The following is a 13,153-nucleotide window of genomic DNA, read 5'->3' on the forward strand; positions in this document are numbered from 1 at the left end:
TACCCTGGCCCTTTGTCACTTGGGTGATTTGTGCCAGCCATCTGGTAGCAGATGTCCTTCGTAGAGAGTTCTGCAGCAAAAAGGCATTAAACACTGGCCTTTTGGGCATCGCCTGTTTATATCTTTCCTCCCATCGGAGCAGCAGACCAAAGCTTTCTCAGCTTCCTCTTACTATTAGTGCAATTACAGAAGGATTTCCTGTTACTCCTTACAGCCACAGCCTTTCTGCTTTTCTCCTCCCTAATAGCGTGTTGCTCTCTTATTGTTGCAGCCATGCTTTTAGCATTCTTCTGCACCCGTGTGGGTAACGCAGCCTTCTGCAGTGGTGGCTTGCTCTCCCATCCTCCGGTCTCCCAGCTTATTTGTTTTCCTCTGACTTTACCTATCACCCTCTGAGGCTGGTGAAATCTGCTTATTTTGACTATCTATTGCCTCATACTGTTCCTCTTTTCAGAAAATAGGGAACTCCACAACTTCAGAAACGGCCCAGGCTGTCCCCGTCGTGATCTCTAAACTTGCTGAATAGTTAATCCTGGTGTATTATTTTTCCAACTACTTAAAGCACTTCATTACCACTCCCATCCTTTAGATGTAGAAATGTAAAAGCACTCAGAAATCAAAATAAACTTCACGTCTCTTGCTTTTGTGTGCTGAAACAGTTGCTCACTGATGTGTTAGCATATCAAAAGAAAAGAAAAATTTCTTTTATTTTTTAAAAATATAAGTCACCCTTGGTACCATAGACTTACAGTTCAAAGATAAAGATAAATACAACTCTCAGGTCTTGCATTCTAATTGAGCAATCTGTTGGAAACATGAAAACTGCAGACAGCTTTTAAAGAAGTTGTTTGTACTTTCATTTGGATTATCTGTGGTGTTCCCCAGGGGTCAGGACTGGGTCCAGTCCTGTTCAATATATCCATCAATGACCTGGATGAAGGGATAGAGTGTGCCCTCAGCAAGTTTGCTGATGACACAAAACTGGGAGGAGTGGTGGGCACACGGGAAGGCTGCGCTGCCATTCAGCGTGACCTGGACAGGCTGGAGAGTTGGGCAGAGAGGAACCTCATGAAATCCAACAAAGGCAAGTGTAGGGTACTGCACCTGGGGCGGAATAACCCCATGCATCAGTACAGGTCAGGGGCTGACCTGCTGGAGAGCCGCTCTGTGGAAAGGGACCTGGGAGTCCTGGGGGACAACGGGATGACCATGAGCCACCAATGTGCCCTTGTGGCCAAGAAGGCCAACGGCATCCTGGGGTGCATCAAGAAGAGGGTGGCTAGCAGGTGGAGGGAGGTTATCCTCCCCCTCTACTCTGCCCTGGTGAGGCCGTGTCTGGAGTACTGTGTCCAGTTCTGGGCTCCCCGGTTCAAGAAGGACAGGGAGCTGCTGGAGAGGGTACAGCAAAGGGCTATGAAGATGATTAGGGGACTGGAACATCTTTCTTATGAGGAAAGACTGAGGGACTTGGGTCTTTTTAGTCTGGAGAAGAGAAGACTGAGGGGCGATCTTATTAATGCTTATAAATACTTAAGGGGTGGGTGCCAGGAGGATGGGGCCAGTCCAGAGGTCCCTTCCAACCCCTATCATTCTGTGATTCATTCTGTCATTCTGTGATTCTGTGGTCTTCAAAACTGCACAATAATTTATATCTATAGGATCTCATCCACATTGCAATGAAACCAATGGAGAATTTCTTGTACTCATTGGTGGTTTTTAGCTATGACAAAGTATGGAGCAAAATAAGATGTTCACTATTTTACGTTAAATCTCAATAATCAAAATTGGGAGGGATAATTTTAATTGTTCGTTTATATCCATAATATTATTATGTTTATGATTACCGTTTCTTATTTTGTTGGCTTTATAAGAAGCAGAGAATGTTCTTAAAAACCCCATTATTAATGATTGTGTGCAGGGATCTTGTAAAATGTAGACTGTCTAAAATATCCCTCTAAAACACAGGTAATAGTGGTTTAGCATTAGCTTTAGCTTCACTGTCTGAGTAATTCATACTGCTTTAAAAGCTTAACAAACAAATAGAAACTTATGATAAACAACAAATTACCAAACTATTGCTGCAATTCTGTACAAGCATAGTTCACAGCTAGGAAAAGATAAAAAACAATGGAAGAAGTAGAGGACTATTATGTCTTATTTATTTTCCTCTCTTTATGGGCAAGGTGGAAAACCACAAATATGTTTAGAAGAGAAGACAAAAGAATATTTTTATCTCCTGCTCTTCATTTTCTCAGTTGAAAAAGAATTACATGCAAAATCTGGACTGACATCCCCAAAACTCAGCGCAAAATTTGGGTGAATATTTCTAAGTGCAAAAGCATGCTTTTCAAAATCAATATTGTGATGAAAATGAAACTATATCAGTATTTTTATGAAAATAAGATCTTTGAAATTAAAATACTGACCAGAACCAAAATAATTTCTAATATGACATAAACTGTTTGCATCTGTGGATATACAATGGCAGCATTAAGTATTTCCAGATTTTTGCTTGTTTATTTTGGGGAATACTTTGCAAATGGAACTAGTGCCGTTCCAGGCAAAGATGAGGCAAAGTATGGTCTTGGGGTGCCCCACAAACTGTTTCATCCATCATTGGAGAGAGACACTCAGTATTGATAAAAGGCAACGTAAGAGGTTGATAAGGATTTAGCTCAGAAATCCCAGAGCGATGAAGTGTCTGAGGGAGGTGTGCTTATTTCAGCAGATCTTGCTTTAAAGCAGGGAGAAGCTGGTGGCTGAGCAGCCCGGCACCTATTCCCCATGGCAGCGAGGGGAGCTGTGTGCTGCAGCAGTGCCGTGTGTTGGCATTCCAGCTCTTGCTCCCAGACAAAAGGAGCTTTCATTTAAACTGGGAGGTATTGAGTAACAAGCCTCCGCACAACACAACAAACTGAACACAACTGTCTCAAGCGAGGCTGTATTAAAGCATGGGAAATTTGCCACGGCCCCATGATTTATCATTTTAATCGGAATAAGACAGATTCCATCAACAATTACGGAGCAGAGAAGCAAGAAATGTATGTTTTTCTTTAGAAGCTGTTATTATGCAGGATAGACAGAGAGCTAAGATAGGGGCAAAACCCCTTTTCAGCGTAAACAGATAGCCATCTAATCTGTAGAAGACATGTGCAGGAGAAGAAGGGAAACAGGATCTTTCAGATACAATCAATACTGAAGAAGCCAAATCATGCTGTTTCCAAAGCCCTTATATGGCTACAGCCAGCCTTCCCTACTGCTTACAAATTCCTGTGCTAGTGCTACAGTAACTTCCCTCCACTTCTTGTTGGCATATTTGAACAAGAGTTTTCAAAGCATCGTTCTTTGACCTTCCCAGGTGCTGCTCATTTAGAATTTCTTTTCAGAGGCAGTAAGTTAAGTAGGCATCAATGAGGACCACCACCAAGCAGGAAAAAATGGAATGCAGTTTAGTATGCCTTGTTATAGATCTGGTATTTTCATTACATTAAAGTAAAGATTTTAATATTACGCCTCAATGGTGATATAAAAGACCATAATAATTAAGTTTAAGGATATAATTCTGATTAATAAGTATCATAGCCTACTGGTTATTTTTTCCCCACATTATTGAGCAGAGGAGCAAAAGCCTTAAAGCAGGTTAATTTTTAATGCAAACTGGTTTTCTGCTGTCAAAAAGATCTCTAATGATCCACTGTTTCCTAAACTGAAGATCACTATTCCATCTTCTGAATACATACTGATTTCAGAGCAGACAACATAAGATTAGGGACCTGGACACCAGAATGCAATAGAAAACCATGCCTGGAATATAGGCTTCCACTTTAGGACACAGGGAGATGCATGCATCTCTAAAGGTAATCTAAAAAATACCTAGCAGATACTCACGTAGAAATGCCCGCAGTGGTCAGCAATGGCGAAAAGCCATATAAAATTTAAAAAGATGACGGTGCCACCACGATCCAAATGTGAATACTGTAATCAGTTTGGGTAAGGAGTGGTACAAATGTCTTAGAGGTAAACAACAGATACTGGCCAGCTCCTGTGTGAGAACACAGTATGGATTTTCACCTTGGGAAAGGTGCATATGAAAAAGACATGCTAGGGACCTACAAAAAACCATGGCTGGGATGAAGAAGGTGAATAGAATTACGACTCATTATTTCTTATGATAAGGGACATCCAATGAAATTGGTAGACATCAAACTGAAAACAAAATTATTTTCTTTTTTTTTTTACTTAATGCAGAAGTAACTGAACTGCAGAATTTGGAATTAAAGGTACAAATGAGTTAAGAAAAATAGGTGAGATGATAGATAAATTCATGGAGTGTAGGTCCAAAGCTGCCTATTGAACAGGATAATCCATGTGCAGTTTTGGAAGAAGAGCTAATTGCTAGCTGTTCACTGGATAGGTCAGGAAAGGGAGGAAATTTGTTGGTTCATGCCTTTTCTTCCAACTTTTTTTTCCTCAAGCAACCATTGTTGGAAACAGGATTCTGAGCTGTTTCATTAGCTATACATGAGTTGAAAATAAGAAGTTAAATATATGGATTTAAACCACTAGAGAAAAAGCACATTTGTATTTTCATTACAGTTAAGAGTGCTCGCATAGCGCAGCTGACGAACTGTCATTTTTGAGTGATGAACCATGTGTACTTTTGATTGTCATCCCATATCCTTCACTGTTGTAGTACAAGAAAGAATAAATTTTAGTTCTCAAAGCTAAACTTGTTGCCTAGTCCACATTAATAGTAAAAACATAATCAAGACTAATTACAGAATCACAGAATCACAGAATCACTAAGGTTGGAAAAGACCTGTAAGATCATCAAGTCCAACCATCAACTAACACCACGATTCCCATTAAACCATGTCCCACAATGCCACGTCCACACGTTCCTTGAACACCTCCAGGGATGGTGACTCCACCACCTCCCTGGGCAGCCTGTTCCAGTGTCTCACCACTCTCTCAGTAAAGAAATTTTTCCTAATATCCATCCTAAACCTCCCCTGGCACAACTTGAGGCCATTTCCTCTTGTCCTGTTGCTCGTCACTTGGGAGAAGAGACCAACACCCACCTCTCTGCAACCCCCTTTCAGGTAGTTGTACAGAGCAATGAGGTCTCCCCTCAGCCTCCTCTTCTCCAGACTGAACAACCCCAGTTCCCTCAGCTGCTCCTCATAAGACTTGTTCTCCAGACCCCTCACCAGCTTCGTCGCCCTTCTCTGGACACACTCCAGCACCTCAATGTCCTTCTTGTAGTGAGGGGCCCAAAACTGAACACAGTATTCGAGGTGCAATGAAACAAATGGGTTTTGATTAAATAATGTCATGCAGAAACACCAGACAAATGGAAATGCTATTTCCCAGAGTTGCATTCCCCTCTAGTCCTGGTAGAGATTGAATGTGAGTGTGTAACATATCATAATTAAATCCATTTCTGTTAATCATTTCATCAAAAATACTCAGTCAGTGGTAAATAGTAGGCTAAAGGGTAGGATGCTGGCAGTTGCTGTCATGGGTTTGCTAAGTAGGAAAGCAGGAAATCACCAGACCTCCCTTCTTTCACATGTCTCCCATGCACAGGGGACAGAGAAGAGGTATCTCTTTCCCATGGAAAAAAAACCCTTAAATTCTAAACTACCTCCTACACTTTCCTGTGAGTTAAAACTCCAAATGCATCCTGACCAGCTCTTGGCTCCTCACAGTTACCCGCTGTCAACTCAGAAATCTGCAGCACATTAAGAAAGCACACGTTGAGGACAGCCCAAAGTAAAGCAAATTAAAATGATGATAAATATTGCAAGGAATATAATTTTAATTCAGTAAAGCCATTCCCTTTTTATTCAGTGCTTTAGCAGAGTTTCCATTCTGAGATGCCAGAGAAACAGAAAAAAAATGGAAAGGTCAGGGAGCGCTTACATTAAAATACAGTGCACCTTGGTTTGAGCATTTATGGTCTTCTCTTCAAAAGCTAACTCTGCAAACAACATGCAAGTGTAACCTGTGGTTTGAGAAAAAAGCCGAATAAAAATAAAACTATATCACATCAGTCAATCTCTATTTCAGGAAGTGATGCAAGCAAAGTCCGCAGCGAAGTGTGCCTCCCAGAAATACTCTGCCACCCACAGCATTGTGTAACTTTCCTTTAGCATGAAACACGGTTGGGCTTAGCTACTGTTAGCACCACTTAATTGCACCCCATGCAACCTCGCTGAAAGTTAAAAAAAACAACAGACAGATGATGTTATTTCCCTCCCTCTGCAAAAGTGGGCCTGATTAAACTACTGTTACAAAGCCCTATGATAGCAGAAACAAGTCCTGCAGTTTCTGATAGGAAAACTGCCTGTTCCACATCCCACTGAAGTGAATGGAAAGGCTGGTTTCCTTGAGAGCTCTTTGTGTTTTGGATCTTGCCTCTTTCACACCACTGGTGCTTCTCTAATTTCAACTTTATTGGGTTTGTTTAATTTCTCTTATTTTCTCTCCCATCAGCTGATTTTCTTTTTACTCCTTTCCAGTCACAGTTTTCAAAACTGAATAAACAAGGAAAACGTATGATCAGGTGACAAAACTCAACACCTGACAGTTACTTTTAGGCAACACTGATGCAACGATCCCAGCTGATAAATGACTATATCACATCATTTTTAATTTGGCTGCCACCATCGTAGGTTTTGCATATCCCACTGCATTACCTCAAACCCAACACTTTCTATGCATATCTACACGGACTATTTCTTGGCAGAATAACGGCTGCCTCAAAACTATTGCACAAGCGAAGTGGAACTAGAAGAGAGCACATTATTTGATGTTACTTATCCTGCTCTCAGGATATTGGGTTGTGTTTTTCAGTTGCCCTATTCCTGTGAGGCCACAGCTTCCCACCACCGCTGCAGAAACGGTTCATCTGCTGTTGCCTTCTTGCTTTCTGAGCAGGGCTGGTGGCAGGAAGCCACAATTGCTCCCTGTGTTTATCTCTCCCCATCTTGCAGCCTTGACAGATCGAGTCTATTTGGATAGCAAGAAGCTGTGGTAACTAAGCAGCCACAGAATCTAAAAAGGACATTTCCCAGCTACTTGCACTGCTAAGAGTAAGTGCAAAACAAGTCCTTTATAACAGAACAAGTTTCTTAATGTGAATGAAGTGAGGAAAAGGAATAGCAGGTTTTGTGTGGGTGCTTTACTTACATAATCTTAAACTAAATCTTCCTGCCTTAGAATAAAAACTCTTTTTCTTCCTAGACCCAGTTTACAGTTTTCACTGACAAGGATATTAGCAACAACTGCAAATTCCTGTTACAATCTCTACAGAATTCGTCTTGAGCCTTTCTGTGGGTAGTTCAGAAGCCTCCACAGCCCATGTCCCCTCTTTCTCTAGAAAGTAGCTCCCATTTCCTTAGGGAATAACAAAACGCCTGCCTTTATGAAACAGCCAGACCCACTTAACCCCTTCCTGGCAAATTTAACACCTCGCCTCTGGAAGAGGCGTTGCAAGCAAATACTGCCAGATAGTTACAGAAAACATTTGAAGAGGTAGGTTTATGATGCGAGCTTCAAACCCAGACCTCAGCTTTCCCAAAGCAGGTAGTGCTCAGACCTAGGACTTCGGTTCAAGGTCACCCGGGGGGTCAGGAGCAGACTCAGAGCGCAGACCAGGACCAGCATTGCTCCCAGACCTGCCTCCTGCGCTCAGACCACTTTGGTTATTTTGGTTTTTTGAACGAACAGTGCTAGTGATCGCAACAGTCTCCATGAAAGGCTAACAAAATGGCCATGAGACTGTTAGCAGTAAAGTTATTCTTCTATTTCCGGATGGGTTACTAGAAGCGAAGACAAAATTTTACATCAGCAGTGCTCCTGAAAAGTAAGACTTGATCCTAAAAATATCCCCACAGATTTAAGGGGTTTTTTCTGCTCACACACAGCCTAAGGGTTTGACGAGATCAGGGTCCAATTTTCATGCCTCAAGCTCCGTTACCTTCAGTGGACCTCCATTATAAACAATGAGAAGTACATTTTAAAGAAGAAGGGGCTATGCCTGCATTCCTGCAAAGGTAAACTGTGCCTAAACTGTGTATGCCCGTCCTCCGGACATCCTGCGGCCTGCACGGCCCAGCTGGGCCAGAGACGATGTTCAGCCTCCCTGCATGGGCTGGGGGATGGTCTGAGGAGGTGCGTGTGCATCCTCAGGTTTTCCCGCTGATGGGCGAGATTTCCTGGTGCATTCTGGCTGCCTTTTACCGCGTCAGGGATGCAGAGCAGTCATAAAGTTTAATTGCCCAATTAAGCAGGGTTTACAGTGGCTTTGCATTGCTGGAGTGCCACAACACACATTGAATAAACTAGTGAATCTGGCCCATAATTTTTTTGTCAGAAAAATACGAATACGTGGGCTGAAGTAACCTAAATACAGAGGTGGGTATAGCTTGTACAGGAAGCTCTGTATTGCAGTGTTGTGGAACGACTTGCAAGCAAGATCCCTAACCCCTCCTATTCTCATTACAAGATGGCAGAGAGGGAGTCCTGGGTGTGCAAGTAAAGCTGGCACAGGCAGGGCTCTCTCGGGGCTGTGAGATGGAGGGGGAAACACAGAGCAGCTGGGGCTGCCTGCCGCTCTCCTGGGGCAGCAGAACAACCTTGTGAGAACAGACCAAGGGAAAAGGAAAAAAAAAGAAAAAAAGAAAGCATTTAAGCATCAATGACAATTTGCAATGGAGGAGTCTAAACTTTAACGCGGAGTGGAGTTGAGTGAAGGCGGCGGTAGGTGACGGCTCAGAGGACCTGAGCCCACAGCTCTGCCTCTCACTGCCTGCTCGTCCTTCAGCAGGTCCCTTCCACGGCCCTGCAGTTCTTCTCCCCACCCACTGTTGGCGGGTTCCTGTTTCTTTTCAAGCCTCTTGGTTGTGGGGTGACGCCGGATGCACGTGCCTAAGGAGAGGAGAACAGCAAACTCTTTAGGGTGGTGGAGGCCTCTAGAGACAATTTAACTACAAATAAATACTACGGTTATCTAAACACCAGCAGGCAACTCAGTAAAAGTGGCTTCATGTTCAAGAAAGCTGCCTGATGACTTCCAGGTTAATATTTTTTTTTTTATTTAACAAGGCAGTTTGCTGACAATATAAACTATTGTCTCAGACTGCCAGCTGCAGCTACCAGAGGAGCCATGGGAGAGTTCAAAAGGACTGAAGCTCACAAAAAGTTAATCAATTCACATTTTTATACTAAAACGCCAACAATTTAAGGCAGTAAGTATTTCTCTTGATAAGTAGGTGGTATCCAGGGCTTGCAAGATTTTCACGGAAACAGACAAATCAAAAAGAAAGCCATGCTTGCAAAACCAAAATAACAAAACATTGTGAAACGGACCCTGCTACCACCCCCCAGCTCAGCCCCCGTGGGATGATGCCCCTGTGGTGAGGCACTGCCTGCACTGGGGTCACCCTCAGCTCCCAGCTCATCCCACCTCGAGGAGCAGCCCCACTCCTTCTGCTCCGTGACAAAGTCAGCCTGAAAAGTGTTGTTTTTTGGATCTGCATCAAAGTTTATTACAACTTTTTTTAAAGCATTAATTTTGAATTAGTGAAACTAAAGCTGATTTCTAGTTGTTCTTTAGTGGGGAATAGTAGAGATGTATTTGAGTTCGTGCGAACCCACTTCAGTTTAGCTCGTCCACTGTGTAAAGATGGGGTTTGAGACATGGTTCTTTCTAGGTGTGATGGAAAAGCTAAGGAAGCTTTAGCATTTACTCCATTGCAGCCAGCAGTAATGCCAACCCAGTGTGATCCCCCCTTCCGTGTCCCACGGGCACTCACAGCTATGTAGGGCTGCACGCTAGCCTAGTTTCGCTCTCCCCATCCCCTACCACCCACATGCACTTAGATCAGCACTAAGTCTTTTCCAGGCTTGTCACAATCCTCTGACAAAGTAAAGAGAGACAAAGGGGTAAAAGATAAGGAGCGAATTAGCAAGGAGGGGAGAGATGGAAAGAATACATATGTGGAGTGGGAAATGGACGAATAGACCATTGGCTGAAAAAAACCATCCTACTGTGGTTTTCAGTTGTGTTTGAGAAGGCCTTCAGTAATAAGAACTTCTACAGGACCCTGAACAGATGACAGAAGTGGCAAAGGTCACTTTAAGTAAACTGATTTAAATTCTAGCTCAAATTAGAAGGGCTGGAGGTCTGATCGCTAGATGGTTATGCAACAGTCACATGTGAAACCATCAGCTGGTTCTTACAGTCTAGTTCAAGACTCGCGACAGGACAAGAGGAAATGGCCTGAAGTTGCGCCAGGGGATTCAGGCTGGATATTAGGAAAAATTTGTTTACTGAGAGAGTGGTGAGACACTGGAATAAGCTGCCAAGGGAAGTGGTGGAGTCACCATCCCTGGAGGTGTTCAAGGAACGTGTGGACGAGGCATTGTGGGACATGGTTTAGTGGGCATGGTGGTGTTGGTTGATGGTTGGACTTGATGACCTTACAGGTCTTTTCCAACCTTAGTGATTCTGTGAGTCTGTATGAGCTGGCATCATAAAAGATGTAAACCCTCTGCCTGACCTAAACCCTCTGCCCAGTCTTTCCTCTGGAGAGTTCAGGAATAGCAGAAAGAAAGTGCATTTTGAGATTACTTTCTCATTCTCAGAACAGCCCACAAAGTGGTTGTTTCTTTTGTATGTTTGGGAAAGAATAACTACATACATTCCTTAGACCAGAGTTATATACTTTGGACCAGAGCTACCTATTGAACAGTTGTCACATTGATGCTTAGGGACATATGCCAACAAAATTTGAAATCCAAAGACGCAGATACTAACAGGAACCTAGAGACTTTAGATAAAACATGCATCTGAAACTCTAAGCAGAGAAGCCTGCACTGACACTGCTTTACAGAAAGCAAGATTTCAGTTGCTACTGTTTCCAAATGGCCAGATCTTGTGAGCAAGGCACTGAATTAAAATTAAATCAGGAAGACTGACGGCAATTGTGCAGCTTCTGATGCTGAAGGCAAGGGCTCTGTGCATGTTCAGTCAGAACTACTAGTTAGTTTGTTTAAGTCTTTGTATTCAGAGGGTTTGATAATTGCAAAGAGGAAATTCATGCATGCACAGGCTGAGATCACACCAGCAAGGTGGTCTCTTTTTTTTTTTTCCTCAAATGATGGTTCAACCCTTTGTGCTGTTGAAAGGCAAGTATCCTGTCAAGCTCATATGAGATACAACTAACTGCAAAAAATTCTGTTCAAAATGATAAATCAGTATATTGCATTTTAATATTTTATTGAAGCATGCTTAAAATTATTTCTATAAAATGTGAACTGTATGAATGATGTTTTAAAAATCAATACAGTTTGGAAAATTTCAAGTATTCTGTTATCTTAATTAGAAAGGTAGAAACACCAACTACATTAAAATCAAACTCCAACAGGTTTGAAACATGATGCTGTCTATGGATTAAAAAAAATCTACTGATATCAGCTCCATATGATGTGGCAAAAATACATAATTGTCATTAAACTGATTTTGGGATGATGGAAGATTGTGAAAAGTTATGTTGATGGCTTATCCATCTAAAATTTCACTCACCATGGAATGGAATTACATGGTAGAGATTATATGGGACTTTTTTGTCAAAATACTTTAACTCTTAAAATAAATGACTAGCAACTGAGTCCAGAATGCACAATAAACAGACTTGAAGAGCTTTCAACTCCAATCTTAAAAAAAAAAAAAAAAGGAAAAGTGTTTCTATAAGAATAACAGTTCACATTACATTTAAATCCAATGGAATACATTCTTTCAGTCCTTAATACTTTTCTGCATTTGTACCAAGCACAAACCTGGCCTGTCTGTGAGATACTTGACCTGTTTGCTTTCAGCCTGTACCAAATAATGGATTTTCTAGAACAGAGAGGGCTACTCCACTCAATACAGAGAGCATGCTGGATAGAAAAAAATGTTCCAAAGGCTTCTAGTGATAATGAACAAAAGTCCTGTTTTCAAAAGTTACAGATACTTTAAAAAGTCTGATCTAATTAACTTTCAATTAGATATGGACTATGAATCTATGTCATTCTGCAAACAGAACTCAGGCTCTTAAGTTACTTAAAGGCAGGGGTTTTGTATTCCTTTGGGAGTTAGGCATCTAAATGCCATACACATTTGAAACATTTTTGAAACCTGGGGTTCATTTCCCATCGAACTACTGATTTCTGTGTGGTATGAAATCACTGGAGCCTGTATTTCCATACTTACGTTACTCTCCAAACTCCTTCATTTGACAAGACTTTGCAAGCTTGCATCAACAGTATCTTCCACTGTGTAAGACTACAGGCAACAATGATCGGTGTGGGAGGATTATTGCTCATTGTTCTGAGTAATATTTTTCTTTGATGCTGTATGGTTGATACACCATATTTCTATTCTGTGTGAAGCAAAAATGCCAAACTGAGGGATTCCCATGGAGCCCGGAGCAGCATCTGACCTACAGAAGTGAAACAACATCCAGGGTGCCTGTTCGAGCATTAAGGGCCATGTACAAAGCATGCATATCTCACACTGTGAGAGGTGTCTTGCTATGGCAAGGGTATTATCATTGCTCCAATCAGTGTCCATTCAATCTCTGCATTCAATACCTAGAGGAAAATCCTACTTTGTTTTTTTTACAGTCTGAAATGCATATGCGTGTCCTTTTCTGTAGGGGAACTATCACTTCTGTGTTGATGTGCTCAGTGGTTTGGGGTTTTTTTTCCAGTTCATTTTTTTCTCAAATTGAGATATTGTACATTTTCCTTGATTTTGATTGCCATAAATTTAAATAAGTAATTTTTATTTTTAAAAATACTTTCCTCTATCATTGGTCAACAGCTGTATTACATATTTTCTTCCTGTATTACATTTTTTCTTCCTTAGACTCTAAATTCTTCTAAACAAGGGTACCTTCTTATGCAAATTTATAACATGTAACAAAAGCTGGTCATAATCCTCACTAAAGCCTTTGGATGCTACTGGAGTAAAAAGAAGCTACACCATGTACAACAGCAGCCAACGAGTATTCCAACTATGTCATTGTAAGGATATTTCTATCGAAAGAACAATGGACTACTTGATGTGACTTACATTTCCATGAATTTTACAGTCCATCAT

The sequence above is a fragment of the Gavia stellata genome, chromosome 4, assembly GCF_030936135.1.
Source record: "Gavia stellata isolate bGavSte3 chromosome 4, bGavSte3.hap2, whole genome shotgun sequence".
Classification (NCBI taxonomy): domain Eukaryota; kingdom Metazoa; phylum Chordata; class Aves; order Gaviiformes; family Gaviidae; genus Gavia; species Gavia stellata.